At 42.5% G+C, this 13,579-nt stretch overlaps 1 long non-coding RNA gene across 1 annotated transcript; it reads right to left on the bottom strand.

Moving 5' to 3' along the window:
* Window positions 1-8,127: 8,127 nt before the first annotated feature.
* On the bottom strand, window positions 8,128-11,956 carry LOC118395617 (uncharacterized). Its single transcript, XR_004827984.2, has 3 exons — window positions 11,476-11,956; window positions 10,880-11,071; window positions 8,128-8,771 (listed from the first exon to the last, which is right to left on the bottom strand). It is a non-coding gene; the product is annotated as an uncharacterized LOC118395617 (long non-coding RNA).
* Window positions 11,957-13,579: the final 1,623 nt, after the last annotated feature.

The following is a 13,579-nucleotide window of genomic DNA, read 5'->3' as shown; positions in this document are numbered from 1 at the left end:
CACAATTGCAGACATGTGTTCAGTCCCAGGCTGAGTCACAGCCCGGGTGTGACCGGGAGACCCATGGGATGGTGCACAATTGGCCCAGGGTCATCCGAGTTAGGGGAGGGTTCGGCCAGCCGTGATTTTCTTGTCTCATCGTGCTCTAGCGACTCCTTGTGGTGGGCCGGGTGCCTTGCAAGCGGACTTCTGTCGTCAGTTCGACAGTGTTTCCTTTGACACATTGGTGTGGCTGGCTTCCGGACAATGTGTCAAAAGCAGTGCGGCTTGGCTCTCAACCTTCCCCGAGACTGTAGGGGAGTTGCAGTGAGTAGACAAGATTGTAACTTCTGGACCATGGCATTGCATGTGAATATTTATCCTTTTGCATTTTTTTTACCCCCCTTTTCTCACCAATTTCGTGATATTGAAATTGGCCATGGTGTCAATCCAGCATGACTTCTGCCACGTTCAAAACAACTGGAAAAATGGAACTGGGAAATCTCAGACATCAGTGAGTTCAAGACAACTGGGAACTCTAAAAATAAAAATATAACTATGTCAGACTGGAAAAATACTGAAAATAATTTTGAACTGTCGAATTCCAAGTCGGGAACAAGAAGGACCGTCGCGTCACATTCCTGTTCAAGTGAGCACAGCACAACAAGGTGAGTCCAAAAATGTATTGTATGCTGCTACATAAATTATGTAATATGCAAGGGAGATATGTATACTGTAGCCAAGAAAGTAATATTAAGTATATGTTGTGTAGTAAGCAGTTAGTAGCCCATGTTCCTCACCCTAATAACTTGGTCCCTTTGCCCCCTCCTAATTTAGCCTACTGTTCTGACTTGGTGGTGCACATGTAGCCTATAGCCAGTTTTAGACAAATGTAATCATTAACTAATGTAAGAGCTTTCATTGTCTGCTTATATTCCCCCTTTATTTATCCTACGGTTCTGACTTGGTGTACAGGGAGACTACTGTTAGAATGGCCCATGTTCTGAATTCTGTCGCTGTACATTTTTAAAGTGCTGAACAAATAGTTATGACTACGTCAGTCCTAATCGAAATTACGGATTGTCTCTTATCCACTTGTTGTCCTCTTATGCCATAGTTTGTACATCTCAATTGTCAGTAGAACCCACATTTGTCTAAGTAAGTCAGCCATATCAGCTATGTTTTTTTAAAGGCCGTAAATAAGGCTGAATGAACAGTTTCGCTGCCAGACAAGGCTCCGCTGATAGCCAGGTGTAACAGTGGTAAGGTGCTGGGACTGCTGTTGGGACAGCTTACGTAATTTGAAAGACTAACGTTATAGCATTGTTGCATTAGATATTTGTTAAATAATATATTTTTCTTTATGATGATAGGGACCTATTAGTTGTAGTTTTGTGATATGCTCTGTGATTTAATTTTTTACGCCAAATTTAGTTTAAACATTCACACCCGTACAGACAGCACGAAAGGGCAAGAGATTACAGTAAGTAGTAAACCATTAGATAGTATTGGTAGTCTAATATGGTCTTGATGTGTCCAGAGGATTTTGGCCTCAGTCCTGAGTCTTTAAGAGGCTTTGAGTGGGTACTGAGTACCGACCATCTGTCTCCACCAGTCTCACATTGTGGACAGGGTCCTTCTGGGAATCTAGGTTAGTAGTGTCACTAGGCAGATTAGCCCCCGTCGAACCATAGGGCTAATTCATGTTGAACTGCATACTACTTTATTCTTTACATTTTTTTTTTTTACCCTATTTCCTCCCCAATTTCGTGGTATCCAATTGTTAGTAGTTACTATCTTGTCTCATCGCTACAACTCCCGTACGGGCTCGGGAGAGACGAAGGTCGAAAGCCATGCGTCCTCCGAAACACAACCCAACCAAGCCGCACTGCTTCTTATCCAACCCGGAAGCCAGCCACACCAATGTGTCGAAGGAAACACCTTGCACCTGGCGACCTGGTTAGCGTGCACTGCGCCCGGCCCACCACAGGAGTCGCTAGTGCGCGATGAGGCAAGGATATCCCTACCGGCCAAACACTCCCTAACCTGGGCAACGCTAGGCCAATTGGGCTTCGCCCCACGGACCTCCCAGTTGTGGCCGGCAGCGACTGAGCCTGGGTGCGAACCCAGAGTCTCTGGTGGCACAGATAGCACTGTGATGCAGTGCAGCTTGCTTGATTTTGAATCAACAAATCGTGATGCATGTTTATTAGAATAGAACAGAATAAAGTAGTATGCGGCCACTGCGCCACCCGGGAGGCCGCATACTACTTTATTCTGTTCTATTCTAATAAACATGCATCACGATTTGTTGATTCAAAATCAAGCAAGCTGCATGATTGCTCTGATGCCTCTTATTATTCATCATGGCTGCCGTTTATGTATGTAACTGCTTACAGTACATCTGTTGTGGAAATCATAGACAATAAGCACTCCCTCCTAGGTCTGTTTTGCAATACGAAAACATGGGGTGGTCACAATTTCAAACAAACAGAAAGGTGCAATGGAATCGCACGCATAAAACTTCATCATTTAGTGTTTTAAATTATTTTCACTGCATCGGGGACAGCACTGTTCCCCGGGCGCCGAAGACGTGGATGTTGATTTAAGGCAGCCCACCGCACCTCTCTGATTAAGAAGACGCACTTCAGTTGAATACATTCAGTTGGACAACTGACGAGGTATCCCCCTTTCCCATACACAGACGTTTTGCCTTTACAGCCTTCTTCGGTGTGAACCCATTATACATTTTTGTTTGTGTGAATTCACAGGGTTTACACACAGGCTAGGTTTCAGGGAGAGCGTGATGGTTCTGCTTAGAATGGTCACAATATCACACATCCATCAACTGATGTGTCATCATCTCCCATAATGCCCCAGGGGAGTAAGGGATCATATGAGCCAGTTACCCTAACCATTTACCAGTCTGCATGTAGCCTTCTGTGTAACTGGGGTTTCAAAGGATTCACGCTATATACACTGCTTTAGCTTATACAGTGACTTGCAAAAGTATTCATCCCCCTTGGCGTTGTCCTATTTTGTTGCATTACAGCCTGTAATTTAAATGGATTTTTATTTGGATTTCATGTAATGGACATACACAAAATAGTCCAAATTGGTGAAGTGAAATGAAAAAAATAACTTGTGTCAAAAAATTTTTTTTAAATTAAAATGGAAAAGTGGTGCGTGCACCCTTTGCTATGAAGCACATAAATAAGATCTTGTGCTACCAATTACCTTCAGAAGTCACATAATTAGTTAAATAAAGTCCACCTGTGTACGCAATCTAAGTGTCACATGATATCAGTATATATACACATACTTGTTCTGAAAGGCCCCAGAGTCTGCAACACCACTTAAGCAAGGGGCACCATGAAGACCAAGGAGCTCTCCAAACAGGTCAGGGACAAAGTTGTGGAGAAGTACAGATCAGGGTTGGGTTATAAACTCTGAACATCCCACAGAGCACCATTAAATCCATTATAAAAAATTGAAAGAATATGGCACCACAATAAACCTGCCAAGAGAGGGTGGGTGCCCCACCAAAGCTCACGGACCAGGCAAGGAGGGCATTAATCAGAGAGGCAACAAAGAGCCCAAAGATAACCCTGAAGAAGCTGCAAAGCTCCACAGCGGAGATTGGAGTATCTGTCCATAGTACCACTAAGCTGTACACTCCACAGAGCTGGGCTTTACAGGAGAGTGGCCAGAAAAAAAGCTATTGCTTTTGGTGTTGGCCAAAAGGCATTTTGGAGACTCCCCAAATATATCTGGTCAGATGAGACAACAATTTAACTTTTTGACCATCAAGGAAAATGCTATGTCTGGTGCAAACCCACCAACTCTCATCACCCCGAGAATACCATCCGATTTTTCATCGGCGGGGACTTTGAATCTGGTCAAATTTGAAGAAATGATGGATGGCGCTAAATACAGGGAAATTCTTGAGGGAAACCTGTTTGTCTTCCAGAGATTTGAGGCTGGGACAGAGGTTCACCTTCCAGCAGGACAATGACCCTAAGCATACTGCTGAAGCAACACATGAGTAGTTTAAGGGGAAACATTTAAATGTCTTGGAATGGCCTAGTCAAAGCCCAGACCTCATTCCAATTGAGAATCTGCGGGATGACTTAAAGATTGCTGTACACCAGCGGAACCCATCCAACTTGAAGGAGCTGTAGCAGTATTGCCTTGAAGAATGGGCAAAAATCCCAATGGCAAGATGTGCAAAGCTTATAGAGACATACCCAAGAGACTTGCAGCTGTAATTGCTGCAAAAGGTGGCTTCACAAAGTATTGACTTTTGGGGCTGAATAGTTATGCACGCTCAAGTTCTTTTTTTGTGTGTTTCTTATTTCTTGTTTGTTTCACAAGAAGAAATATTTAGCATCTTCAAAGTGGTAGACATGTTGTGTAAATTAAATGATACAACCCCCCCAAAGAATACATTTTAATTCCAGGTTGTAAGGCAACAAAATAGGGAAAATGCCAAGGAGATGAATACTTTCGCAAGCCACTATAATGCTGTACTTAAGTAATGAGGCCCAAGGGGGTGTGCCTAAGAACAGCCCTTAGGCGAGGTATATTGGCCATATACCACAAACCCCAGAGGTGTCTTACTGCTATTATAAACTGGTTACCAACGTAATTAAAGCAGTAAAAATAACTGTTTTGTCATACCTGTGGTATACGGTCTGATATACCACGGCTGTCAGCCAATCAGCATTCAGAGCTCGAACCGCCCAGTTTCTAATAGCCTATACTTCTCCAACCTTGATATTGATACATGTCATTGTAAACACAACAGACATATAGAAGAGGCCTAGACAAATGTCAGGTTTGCAGCAGTCTGCTTCTCAGTATTGTCCACTGCATGCCACTGGATCAACATTGCTGGGATGTCTATGGACAAAAGGCTCCGTTTTATTTACATTCTGGTCTCAAATGTCGCATGATATGGTGCCTTTGGTGTGCCAGCAGCACACAGTCCAGTATTTAGCTACGATCTCTTGTGATCTCTTACACTATTATTCAACATGCAGCCGTGTGTTATTTCTCATATATATATATATATATATCATATCCGTTATGACTATAGAAAGGAATTTAATGAAAACTGCACTACATGAAATTACATAGCTTTTTCTTTGCAAAAAAAAAATTAAATACTGTAATGTAATTTGTTTGAATTTTTCTGATCATTTTCTGATCACAGATTTAATCCACCGTGACAGTGAGATTCTGAAGGACTGATAAAGGTAGGCGGGTGGAAAACTACATCCTCTCAGTTCAAGGCTGGTATCCAATCATTTCCATTGAGTCATTGTGAGAACCATGTCAGAACCAAAGTCAATATGTTTCCACATGGGCGCCAACTGTTGACACGTACATACATTGGTGAAATAGCACAGATCGATGACACCAGCCCCAGTGCCCTACAGTATAGACCATCTTGGCTCGTCGGCCAGCACAGTAGTACATGCCATGTGTCAATACAACAATGAGGCCTGCCTATTATAAGGTATTTCCAATGGAATATTCAGCTCTGGTTATGTATAATCTAATCAATCACGAGAGTTCCTACAATCCCATAGCTACATAATATAAACCCATAACTAAAAACACTTGGGGACGGTTTCCCAGATCCTGATTAAGCTTAGTCCTGGTCTAAAATGCACTTTCAATGGAAATTCTCTTAATCTGGGTACAGGAAACCTGACCGTAGTGGCAGATATACCCAGACTGTACAGTCAATAAAGATATGGTGGCATGTTTTCATCATCCCACGGTAATTAATGGGGCAAACCAGATTAACATATCCGTTCACAACAAATAATGAGTTTTAAACTTCCACTTATGTTAAATAAGAGGGCACTATACTGTTAGGGGAAATGTTTTGTTACATCATGCAGCCAGCCAACGGAGAGACCTCCAAATAGAAACAAATACATCTGTTTGGCTCAGTAGCAGACCTCCAAGGCTATCTCCCACAGTGGTGTGTATTCTTTACACATTAACACTATTCTCCTGTGCCAGCTCGACACACCAGTCGCCACTAGTCCTCATCTCATATGATGAACTCGCACTCAGTCCCTCTGGGAGAGCAGAGTGGAGGCACTGTAAGTGCTGTAGCCGCTGCTTCAGTCTTCTGCCCATAAACATGTAGCTACTGAAGGAATTAATCGAGAGGGTACATGGGGACATTTTCTGAGAATCTCCGAGATATCATCTCGAGTTTCGGGGTAAGTACTGCAATACGATAAGGAGATGCTGTACTTATTGTACAATTTTCACCGGATGAACCGGTAGCATTTCGGGATATTAACATGGTCACCGTATCCTGTTCTGAAAATGAAAGAGGTCGTGGACGGATTCTGTTTTGATGGGATCTCCCATACCATACAGACAGGCAGTCTGTCAGTCAGTCCTGTGATTTCCCCCGCTCTCCTCCTGTTATTATTCAATTCTGCTAACGGAAGGACAGAAATAACCATGCTGAAATCTATGACTCTCCTGGGGGAAAACATTTGTGTCAGAAGCAGTGGAAAACAAGAGCAACTGGCAGCCAAGTGGGGCTTTGGGGGCTCTAGTGTTTCACAGTCGCCCAGGGAAAAGGGCCACCACCACAGACATGGCTCATTACCGGGTGGCCATTATGGGGATAGGGCGAGATGTGCCTTTCCAAAAGAAGCTCCCTATGTCTCATACTGAAAAGTGGATGGTTCACATGACCCAAATTACATCTGAGAGCAAAGTGATGACGAATTTTGTCAGTGATATATCTATAATGTAGAAGTTGTGTAAGCCTGGTCCATTCTCAAGAGAGGCAATTGACTTTTGCTTATAGAGTATATTCTAGCTGATGCTGAAATCATCTTGGCCTATTTTACTGTGTGTTTCATATGATAAGCTTTATTCAATGAATGTGAATACTTATACATTAAACATGTCTGCCACAACATTGATGTTTCTGTACTCTCTCCACCAGAATAGCATAGCAAGCTCCTGTTCCTTTGACACCGAACTTCCAGAGACAACTCAGAAAAAGAAAATCTACAAATGTTGTTGACATGAAAGCGACTTGGTGCCACAGACATCTCTCTCTCACTCACTCACTCACTCACTCACTCACTCACTCACTCACTCACTCACTCACTCACTCACTCTCTCACTCACTCATCTTCCTCTCTCTCCCTCATCTTCCTCTCTCTCTCAATTTCCAATGTCTCCCAGACTTCCTCTTATCTTCCCTTACACAGCCTACGAATGTCATCAGGAGTGTCAGAATAGATTGGCTTGTCTTTGACACCTGCCATGTCACTAAACCAGAACGACCAGATGTATTGTACCACTGCCAGGGAGGGCCGCCAATGAGCCGCTGGATTACATTGAGTCAATACAACCAAAGTTCGCCTTGATATCAATCTAGCCTATACATTCTATACCTCAAAATGTGCCATAATAGCAGCCTAGGATGAATTGTGGAAGGATCTAAAAAAACACAGTCAAAGTTCATTACTGTAATTGAAGCTCCATTTGATTATAGATCTCCAGATTATAAATCAGACTCCAAAACAACTAGAAAGTTCTCTGCCCCCAGGCAAGCTCGTTCCAGCTGTCTAGGCTTCTATTGTCATATTTCACCATCTGTGTGTCTGTGTAAAGGCGCATGCCAAAGCACCTTTGTTTTTACCATCCAGATGATGTATGTGTTTTTGTGTATTGCCATTATTCAAAGGGTCAATGGTCTCTTCATAATGATCCAGGCCAATGTTGCATTATTTAACAACAGATTGATTTGCACGGCTCAAAACAAGTCCCAGCTCTAGTTGTTCTGGTTCAACCTGTACTGTTATGTTCCACAAGCAGATGATTAACAAACCTCTTACGATTCAAGTGAGCGGCATTTATTGAGATCTTCCATGGAGCACACAAAAAATGTGTTTCTGAATTGCTGACGGCAGTGACGATTACAACATGGCAAAACCACTTGAGGAAAAATGAATGTAAGTCAAACATGAGAGGCGTTGAGATCTACAGTGAGCTCCAAAAGTATTGGGACAGTCACACATTTTTTGATGTTTTGGCTCTGTACTCCAGCACTTTGGATTTAAAATGATACAACAACTATGAGGTTAAAGTGCTTTCAGCTTTTATTTGAGGGTATTTTCATCTCTAAATCGGGAGAACCGTTTAGATATTAGAGCACTATTTGGAATGAGTACCCCCATTTCAGGGGACCAAAAGTATTCGGACAAATTCACTTATATACAATACAAAAGTATGTGGATACCTGCTCGTCGAACATCTCATTCCAAAATTATGGGCATTAATGGAGTTGGTCCCCTCTTTTCTGCTCTAACAGCCTCCACTCTTCTGGGAAGGATTTCCACTAGATGTTGGAACATTGCTGCGGGGACTTGCTTCCATTCAGCTACAAGAGCATTAGTGAGGTCGGGCACAGATGTTGGGTGATTAGGCCTGGATTGTAGTCAGCGTTCCAATTCACCCCTAAGGTGTTCGATGGGTTTGAGGTCAGGGCTCTGTGCAGGCCAGTCAAGTTCTTCCACACAGATCTCGACAAACCATTTCTGTATGGGCCTCACTTTGTGCATGACTAAAGGCACCGACTAAATGATTACAATGTGCACTTCAATTATTTGGGGAAATGGGTCTGTGTTATGAAATAGATGTTCAATATACATTATTTCAGGTAACTTCAAACTTCAAGAGGTAGGGTATTCAAGGAGTCGGTCTGACGGGGATTCGTGATGTCATCGGCTTCCCCCTTGCTTGAGAAACAATAGAGAAGCAATAAAGAATGACAGAGGAAATGCCCACCCCCCCTATCATGAGGATACCCTGACCACCTATTGAGATGTGGCTTTTGTTAAGTAAATCAGGTGATAAATTAGCTTTAAACGAGACTGGAGTAGGACTATTGTATATACAATTTGACAGGTTAGCGTGTTGTCTTGTTCAAACATGATTAACAAACAAACTGTTGAGTCATATACCTTACAGTAGGTTAAACAAAAACTGTTTGTTTAAAAGGCCCAGTGCAGTCAGAAATATTCTGTTTTATATACAGTGCATTTGGAAAGTATTCAGACCCCTTCCTCTTTTCCACATTTTATTACGTTACAGCCTTATTCCATTTTTTTTTTTTTTTTTACAAATCCTCATCAATCTACTACACGCAATACCCCATAATGACAAAGCGGAGAAAATAAAATGCTAATTTATACAACAACAAAAAATAAACATACCTTATTGACATAACTATTCAGACCCTTTGCTATGAGACTCAAAATTGAGCTCAGGTGCATCCTGTTCCCATTGATCATCCTCGAGATGTTTCTACAACTTGGAGTTCACCACTGGAAAATTAAATCGATTGGACATGATTTGGAAAGGCATACACCTGTCTATATAAGGTCCCACAGTGCATATCAGAGCAAAAACCAAGCTGAGGTCGACAAAATTGTCCGTAGAGCTCCGATACAGGATTGTTTCGAGGCACAGATCTGAGAAAGGGTACCAAAACATTTCTGCAACATTGAAGGTCCCAAAGAACACAGTGACCCCCATCATTCTTAAATGGAAGACGTTTTGAACCGTCAAGACTCTTCCTAGAGGTGGCCACATGGCTAAACTGAGCAACGGGGGAGAAGGGCCTTGGTCAGGGAGGTGAGCAAGAACCCAATGGTTACTCTGACAGATCTCCAGAGTTCTTCTGTGGGGTAGGGAGAACCTTCCAGAAGGACAAACATCTCTGCAGCACTCCACCAAACGGGTCTTTATAGTGGAGTTTCCAGACAGAAGCCACTCCTCAGTAAAAGGCACATTTACAGCCCATTTGGAGTTTGTCAAAAGGCACCAAAAGGACTCTGACCATGAGAAACAAGATTCTCTGGTCTGATGAAACCAAAGTTGAACCCTTTGGCCTGAATGCCAAGTGTCACGTCTGGAGGAAACCTGGCACCATCCCTACGGTGAAGCATGGTGGTGGCAGTATCATGCTGTGGGGATGTTTTTCCAGTGGCAGGGACTGGGAGACGCATTGAGGCAAAGATGAACGGAGCAAAGTACAGGGAGATCCATGATAAAGTCCTGAGCGCTCTGGAGCAGATTCCCAGACTAGGGCGAAGGTTCACCTCCCAACAGAACAACAACACTAAGCACACAGCCAAGACAACACGGGAGTGGCTTCGGGAAAAGTCTCTGAATGTCCTTGAATGGCCCAGCTAAAGCCCGGACTTGAACCTGATCGAACATCTCTGGAGAGACCTGGAAATAGCTGTGCAGCAAGGCTCCTCATCCAACCGGACAGAGCTTGAGAGGATCTGCAGAGAAGAATGGGAGAAACTCCCGAAATACACGTATGCCAAGCTTGTAGCATCAAACCCAAGAAGGCTCAAGGCTGTAATCACTGCCAAAGGTGCTTCAACAAAGTACTGAGTAAACAGTCTGAATACTTATGTAAATGCAATATTTCAGGTTTATATTTGTAATAAATTAGCAAAAAAATGTATTTACAAAAAAAGTTTTTGCTTTGCATTATGGGGTATTGTGTGTAGATTGATGAGGGGAGGGAAAAAATGATGTAATACATTTTAGAATAAGGCTGTAACGTAACAAAATGTGGAAAAAGTCATGGGGTCTGAATTCTTTCCGAAGGCACTGTATATATTTACAGGAAAATATATACTGTATGGGTGATTGGTAATAATGCAGACAATTAAATTGTTGGAAGCTACAATCTATCTGCAATATTAAAGCTGAGCTACCTGTCACGCCTGCTCCCGCTCTCCCTCTCTGACACTCAAGGGCGCCAGGCTGCCTTTCATTACGCACACCTGTCATCATTATTACAATAATCAGCGCTCATTTAACTCACCTGGACTCCTTCACCTTTTGATTGCCTTCCCTGTATCTGTCGGTTTCCTCTGATTCAGCCCTGTATCAGCATTGTGGTTGTTCCGTTTCACCTGTCCAGAAACAGTTCTTATTCTGTTCCTGTCCGTGGTTATTAAAATGTTCACTCCCTGTACCTGCTTCTCGTCACCAGCGTCGATCCTTACATTACCCCCTAATTTTTTTTTTTACATAAAAAAATGTATACATATTTTGGTTATTCTTTTACCATTTTATTGGAAAACAATCACAGTAAGGTACTTAATTGTTACCCAGGAATGATTTGATATTGAAATACAAACTGCTGCATTGGACCTTTAAGGTGAAGTTGTAAGTGACATTTGAATTTTAAAAGACTATTTTATTCCTTTTTAACAGTGAAAAGGGAGAGACAATAACATCTGCTCTCGCCCCACGAGGTTTGAATTAACATATGTTTACATGCACTAAATGTCAACACGTCGTGTTAAACTGTTAAATCAGACACACTCAATAAACACGGAGAGGATATTCAGGTTATGCTGAAAAACAAAAGAGACAGGAACAAGGTTTGGCCTCCTTGTAAAGGCATCCACATACTTGGTCCGGTTTGTTCCTAGCAGAACTCAATTTGGCGAAGCGAACATCTGTGCCACGCATAATCCCTTAAAAAGATTTGCTTGAAAAAAACAGAAATGTTACTGTTTGTCCCTCTTGAGACGCTGTACAAAACAACCTCCAGTAACACTTCATAAAAATAGTCACGAATCAATCTAAGATAAATCATGACTCTGCCATTCATTTTGACATTTTTTTTGTCGCCTGATATTACATCTAACCAAGATGTTTGATGCAGTATTGCTCAAGTTAACAACATTGGCATGAAAACGAGTCATCTGTCGTTGAAAGACAACAATCACTTAATTGAAGAATCCTTATTGTTGACCAATCACAGACGAAGGAGTGTAGACTTCCGCTACCGAACTTTGGCTTGCCTCAAGAAAAATGTGCGCTCAAACAGCCAAACACCAAAACGAACAGAAACGTCACAAAATTTTGTCATAATATATGCATTAGCCATTTTGACTAGGAAGCATATGGTAAGCTTAACAAAGCATCCAAATGTAGCTTGCTGGCACTGAGGGAAAATATACAGTAGGTCACGGCTGCACTAGGGCGAAACTGTCTAGTGATTGCAAGGGGTACTTTAAAAATAGAAGACTAATGGACAGTTTCGCTGTCTTTATGAGAGGTTTATAGCACTAGTTTGCAGTTGTCCACTAATAGCACATCCTGCTGGTTTATTATGTGGTGAGCATGGGCTGATGATGTCATACTGTCTGTGGTGTAATTATTGTATGGGAGGATTCAGTGAGACTGCAGCTAGTGCAGATGGAAGCAGCACCACGTTGACAAGGGGAACTGTGTGGGTTGACACACTGTTGCTATTTCGATTCCCCCAGTACAGTTTCCATCCACTCCCTGAAAGAAAGAAAGTGCAGCGAGTGACACAGCCTCGGTGTTGTGTAGTTTTGTCTTACTGTGTGACCACCATTGCATCAATTCAAAATGAGGAGATCTGTTGCTTTTTATAGGACCCATGGGCAATCATTGGCCCAAAGCACTGACTTCCCATTTCTAGAGCCATGGTGGGCCATCCAGGCTATATATGAAGTGTTGGAAAAGTCTTGGGACGGTCTGTTGGTTTAGTGCAATAGGCACTGTTCATATAACAAGACACCTTCACACATCACCTGGATTCTAAACAGGGAAGAAGCTCACCTTTCTCGCCTCATCTCTAATTCAGTTCTTATTACTGTGCCGCAGCACAGGTAGAAGTGGCTGCCTCTGAAGTAGCATCTCTGCATGCTGTAGAGTGCTCTGGAGTAAAGCACTGGCAGACAGACTGAGGCTAATGCTGGACTGAAGCAGCACTGAACTATCCCCAACTAGAATACTAATGTCCATATCAATACAGTAGTCCTTGCAGACAGACAGCCACAGAGAGTGGAGACTGCCCTCAGCTCCCTTCTCATGATATATGATCTTAAGAACACCATTCCCAGTAGTGTGACAGCCCCGACAGAGCAGTGCTGTGACCATGGTGGCACTACTGTGTTATTAATACCACTCAATGTGACAGGCAGAATCTGAATACAGTTGGTGGTATTTATGTGGGCCTGTTGCTATGCGTGTTTGGTAGAGCATGGACGGGGAGCTTCCGTGACAGTCCGTCTACTTATAGAAAAGCAATAAAAGTAGTAGTGTGGCGGCAGTCTGTGAACGCAGATAGCACCCTAAGAGATACTGTAGGTCACACGTGTGTGTGTGTGTGTGAGCCTGACATAGAATCACGAATTGAATAGGATCTGTATGGAGCCTAATAAGAGCGTATTCTGTTTAGGCAAGACAACCTAGGCTGTAGGCAAGACTTTAAATATCAAACACGGTGACAATTGGGCTAACATACAGACATGACTCAGATGTATTGATACGCATCGTTATTTGTAAAGTACGTACAGAACTTAAATCTGTACCAAATTCTGCAGTAACAAAATTGTAATAATAGATTAATAAGAATTTGCTTAGTAACTACTATAGATAGACACCTTGGTCTTACATTAAGTATTTTTGTTGTTGATGTAACACAATTCTCCCTCTTTAATGACTTGAGCCCCTAGTGGTGTTGTGGTTTACCTGGGCC

This window comes from Oncorhynchus keta, chromosome 1 (genome assembly GCF_023373465.1).
Source record: "Oncorhynchus keta strain PuntledgeMale-10-30-2019 chromosome 1, Oket_V2, whole genome shotgun sequence".
NCBI classification, from domain to species: Eukaryota; Metazoa; Chordata; class Actinopteri; order Salmoniformes; family Salmonidae; genus Oncorhynchus; species Oncorhynchus keta.
Note: the sequence above shows the minus strand (reverse complement) of the source record. Positions and strands in the feature narration are given on the sequence as shown.